Below are 6,044 nucleotides of genomic sequence, written 5' to 3' on the forward strand. Positions count from 1 at the left end.
GGGTGGACTGAGGTGTGGGAGGTGGCTGGCCTGGGCAGAATTCTTGAAGCCTCTTTAAAATTCACTAGATCACATTGGGAAAACACACATTAAAACCCCAGCGGGCAGCAGGACTTACCTGATACATACAATGGTCAACATGAAAGTGACTGACAGGGACTTCCCTGGTGGTCCAGTGGTAAAGAATCCGCTTTCCAATGCAGGGGATGCAGGTTCGATCCCTGGTCAGGGAAGTAAGATCCCACATGCCACGTGGCAACTAAGCCTGCGCGCCACAACTGCTGAGCTCGCACGCCTCAATGAGAGAGTCTGCATGCTGCAAACTACAGAGCCCACACGCTCTGGAACCCATGCGCCACACTAGAGAGGAGCCCGCGCACCGCAAGGAAGAGCCCGCATGCCGCAAGGAAAGATCCCGTGTGCCTCAACAGAGATCCCGCGTGCCACAACTAAGACCCAACACAGCCAAAAATAAACTAACTAACTAAATAAATAAATAAATGCTCTTTAAAAAAAAAAAAAGAAAGAAAAAAAGAAAGTGACCAACAGCACAGAGTGGTGGTGAGGCGGTGGAGTGCTGCTCAAGGGAGTGTAACCATTATAGCCATGTTGGAAACAGTGTGGCAGTTTCTTACAATAAAATAGTCAATAGTTAAACATACACTTACTACGTGGCCCAGCCATTCTACTTTTAGGTATTCATCCAAGATAAATAAAAACCTATGCCCACAAAACAACTTGTGCAAGGATGTTCACAGGAGCCTTATCACTAATGCCCCAAACTGGAAACAGCCCAGGTGACTATCAACAGGAAAGTGAAGAAACAAAGTAGGATATTGAAATAGTGGAATACTAACTCAACCATAAAAAGGAATGACACCGGTGAATCTCACAAATATTATACCGAGTGGAAGGCCAGACACAAAAGAGCACATATTGTACAATTTCATTGACATGAAGTTCCAGAATTGGCAAAAGTAATGTGTTGTGATGGAATTCAGAACAGTCCCCCAGGGGCCAAGGGTAGGGGGGTTGTCTGGGGAGTTTCTGGGGTGAAAACAGGGATATGGGCTACATGAGTGTATCTGTCACAGTGGTTTGAACTCTATTCTTAAGACCTGTGCATTTTACGATATGAAAATACCTCTATAAAGATATTCTTTAAAAAAAAAAAAAACTCACTAGGTCAGAAGTAAAAGCTAGAAAGAGCTTAAGTACCAAAGACAGCCTCCATCAAACAGGAAGAGCCTTTGCAAATCCAAGCCTCTAGGAAGCAACACTGAGTTCCTCCTGAGATTCATTTTGTGCAGAGACATTCCAGCTGAAGCTTTGAGCTGAGTATGAAGAGTCCATCCAAGAGAGAAGTGAAGGAAGTCTTCTTGCCGAAAGCCTATTTGCTTTGCTAACCCTTTAGCCCTGCTGTTTGGTTTGGGTGGAGTCCTACCAGGAACTCCCACTGGGAAAACAAGAGGATATTTGGCTCCACAGGAAATTTGGGGGGCAGAGAGGGAAGGTCAGTTTCCCTGTTCTCCGGATTTTCAATTCTCCTGCTTTCTTTTAGGCAACATTTTGTGACTCAGTAGGCAGTTGAGGACCCCTCCCCATGAGCCCAGCCCCTGCAGTACCCAGGGCTTCACCAGGAAGGAGCAGACCTGACCCTCCACCTGCCCCAGGGAGAGAATCTTCTCTCAGCCTACAGGCCTGAGGGGAGACCATGAGGAGACTGAAAAAATCTAAGGGTTGCCTTTTCAATTTGTTGATGGTGCCTTTGCTGTGCAGAAGCTCTTTAGTGTTTAGTGTTTATTTTTGCTTTTATGGCCTTTGCTTTTGGAGTCAGATTAAAAAAAAAAAAATTATTGCCAAGACTGATGTCAAGGAGTTTCTACCTATGTTTTCTTCTAGGAGGTTTACAGTTTCAGGTCTCACATTCAAGTCTTTAACCCATTTTGAATTAATTTATGTGTATGGTGTAAGATTGTGGTCCAGTTTCTTTCTTTTGTATGTGGTTGTCCAGTTTTTCCAGCACCATTTATTGAAGGGACTGTCCTTTCCCCCATTGTATATTCTTGACTGCTTAGTTGTAAATTAATTGACCATATATGCATGGGTTTATTTTTGGGCTTGCTATTCTGGTCCATTGATCTATGTGTCTGTTTTGATTATTATAGCTCTGCAATATAGTTTGAAAGCAGGGTGCATGATGCCTCCATCTTTGTTCTTCTTTCTCAAGATTGCTTTGGTTTTTCAAGGTCTTTTGTGACTCCACACAAATTTTAGGACTGTTCTATTTCTGTGAAAAATACCATCAGAATTTTGATAGGGATTGCATTGAATCTGTAGATTGCTTTGGGTAGTATGGACATTTTAACAATATTAATTCTTCTGATCCATAAGCATGAAATATCTTTCCATTTATTTGTGTCTTCTTCAATGTCTTTCATCAATGTCGTATAGTTTCCAGTGTACAAGTCTTTCAAAAGCTTCTGCACAGCAAAGGAAACCATCAACAAAATGAAAAGGCAACCTACTGAATGGGAGAACATATTTGCAAATCACATATCTGATAAGGGGTTAATACTAAAAATACATAAAGAACTCATACAACTCAATAGCAAAGCAAAAACAAAAACAGAAACAAAACAAACAACCTGATTAAAAAATGAGCAGAGAATCTGAATAGACAATTTCCCAAAGAAGACATACAGATGGCCAAGTGCATGAAAAGACAAGTGTTGGCAAGGACGTGAAGAAAAGGGAATCTTGTGCACTGTTGGTGGGAATGTGCAGCCACTATGGAAAACAGTATGGAGATTCCCCAAAAAACTAAAAAGAAGGACTTCCCTGGTGGTCCAGTGGCTAAGGCTCCACGTTCCCAGTGCAGGGGGCCCGGGTTCGATCCCTGATCAGGGAACTAGATCCCACATGCCGCAACTAAGAGTTTGCATGCCGCAACCCCCAGCCATATGTGCTGAGCACCTCGAGCCCTGGAAGTTATGTTTGGAGCCATCCCACTGCCTGTGTTCTGTGCCACAAACATGCAGCTCTGGCGCTCTCCTGACCTTCAGAGAGGCCTCTGGGGAGGATGCCTTATAGGGGGATATCTGCTTCTGAGCCACATCGATCTGAGGCAGACACTGAGGTTTACAGGACTGCACTTAAGCTCTTAGACAGAAACCTCTATCCGCCAATCAATAACACAGAAAAGCAAGACATCAGGGACTGTCAAAATGATAGAGGCAGTCAGGCCTAGTTTTTATTTCTCTTGACTCTATAACTATTTTTCTAAATATTCCATGCTTGGACTTCCCTGGTGGTGCAGTGGTTAAGAATCCACCTGCCAATGCAGGGGACACGGGTTTGATCCCCGGTCCAGGAAGATCCCACATGCCACGGAGCAACTAAGCCCGTGCGCCACAACTACTGAGCCTGCGCTCTAGAGCCCATGAACCACAACTACTGAGCCTGCGTGCCACAACTACTGAAGCCCGAGTGCCTAGAGCCCGTGCTCCACAATAAGAGAAGCCACCACAATGAGAAGCCGTGCACCGCAATGAAGAGTAGCCCCCACTCACTGCAACTAGAGAAAGCCCGCGCAGCAATGAAGACCCAATGCAGCCAAAAATAAATAAATTTATATATATATAAAAAAGTATCCCATGCTCATTATGATCGTGATGATTGATTCTTCAGCAGAGAAACCTGCTTTTGATAAATAGCTACATGCAAGGTCTGATGTGATGAAAAATTTCGTCTGGAGACACTCTTAACTTGGGAGGCATACCAGCTTGGGGTTTGGAAGCCTCCAGACCTGGGTCCTAGTGGGACCCTTCATCTCCTCAGCCATTGACCTTCAGCTCAGACAGTCCCAGCCTCTGGGCTGCGTGACAGAGATGACAGGTACCTGCCCATGGCTGCTGTGATGATGAAATCACTGGCTCCATGCCTGACACCCAGTAAGCTCTCCATCAACACAAGCCATTGTCATTACTGTAGCTCAAAATAGAGAGATGCTACATGTGGTATGCTTATCCCGCCACGAACTCAACATAATTTTCAAGGCGAATCCAAGGACCTTGAGTGTGAAGAGGCCTTGGAGGTGCCCGATTCTGACCTCTCACCCCCAGCAGGGACCCCTTCTCGGGCACCCGTGAATGCTGACGTGCGTGAATGAAGAGCCGTCTTCTTTCAGGACATCTTTCCTCATCAGCAGCTTCCCTGTGAGTCTGAGCTCTGGCCTCTGGAGCCACACAGGCGGGGCCAGGCTCTGATAATCCTTACAGTATTTTTTGGGGGGGAGGGCAGGCGGATTGCAGGATCCTAGTTCCCTGACCAGGGATCGGACCGGTGCCCTAGGCAGTGAAAGCGAGGAGTCCTAACCACTGGACCATCAGGGAATTTCCAACCCTTACAGTATCGAGGACGGCTGTCGGAACCCCACCCACCTGAAGCCTCTTTCCAGGCCTGTGATGTCATGATTTATAGTACGAAATATATGTTTGGTCTTCATCCCTGCTCCTGGCTCACAGCTCCCCAAACCCTTGGGATTTCCTAAGCATAAGAGAAATGGGAGCATCTTTTGTTGCATTTGGTCTTTTGTCCTCAGTCCTATTAGCCCTTTCAATCACACTTGAATTTGCATTAATGAGATGATTTTTGGAAAGCCTCTAGGTAACCACAGGGTGAGGGCTGGTTGCCAGGGGAACCAACCAAGTGATTAGAGGGCTCAGAGATTCCGCCTTTCCTAGGCCCAACCTCTGGGGTGGGGACAGGGGCTGGAGATCAATGACTTCATCAATCAAACCTACGTAATGAGGCCTCCAAAAAAACCCCCAGAGTACAGTGTTCGGAGAGCTCCCAAGGTGGTGAGGTGTCGGGAGGGTGGTGCGCCCGGGGAGTGTGGGAGCTCTGCACCCTCCCCGATGCCTTCCCCTCGTGTCTCTTCCGCCTGCCTGTTGGTTTGTATCCTTTGTGATAAACTGGCAATAAGAACTAAACTGTTTTCCTAAATTCTGTGAGCCTCTCTAGCAAACTGCAGAATCTCAGGAGTGGGTCATAGGAACCTCTGATTTACAGCTGGTTGATCAGAAGCCCAGCTGACTAGCTGGACTTGAGAAGGGCCTCAGAAGGGCGGGCAGTCTTGCAGGACTGAGCCCTTAACCTGTGGGGTCTGACGCCGCCTCCAGGTAGATGGTGTCAGAACGGAGTTGAATGCTGCGCACACAGCTGGTGTCTGAGAATTGCCTGGTGGGAAAAGCCCCATACGTCTGGTCTCAGGGTGAAGCACTGAGAGCCTAGTGAGGGGTGACTGGAGGAGTAGAAGGAGAAAACAGAGTCTCCTCTACAAGAATGAACACTCCTCACATTTCACGGTCTCCAAACAAGTCATTTAAAAACAACTTTACCACAAAGTGCACACCCAAGTGTGGCTTTTCACAGTTCTTACCTCGGGAGACTCTGTATCTATATTACTGACCTGTGATGATTCTGCACCCTTCTGAAAGTTCCTTTTGGGAATTGCCTCATGATTTTATTGCCATCCTTGATTTTATCCAAAAATGGTATTATCCCAGTTCGAATATCATATTTGCCTTCCAATGATTCTGAAATTGTTCTAACAATCATATCCACCCCGAAACAATGATTTGCTGTGCCTGAGAGTATTCAAAAGCATGTGCGAGGGGTTCTTAAAGTAATGTAAAAACTAAAACTGTATTTTAAAAAAGCTGTTTTGTTAACTTTTAAAACTGTCTCATTGGGGAAGCCTTTCTAATTATGACACAAACCCCAGAATGCATCAAATAAGATAAATTATATCAAACTGTAGTAAATTAGATACATTTAGGAAATTCTCTGGTGGTCCAATGGTTAGGACTTGGCGCTTTCACTGCCGGGGCCTGGGTTGAAGCCCTGGTTGGGGAACTAAGATCCCACAAGCCTCACAGCACGGTCAAAACAAACAAACAAACAAACAATTAGATATATTTAAATACATTAAAATAGTAAAATTGTGTATTGAAAAAATATTGTAAAGTCAAAAAGTAATA

The sequence above is a fragment of the Eschrichtius robustus genome, chromosome 16, assembly GCF_028021215.1.
Source record: "Eschrichtius robustus isolate mEscRob2 chromosome 16, mEscRob2.pri, whole genome shotgun sequence".
NCBI lineage: Eukaryota > Metazoa > Chordata > Mammalia > Artiodactyla > Eschrichtiidae > Eschrichtius > Eschrichtius robustus.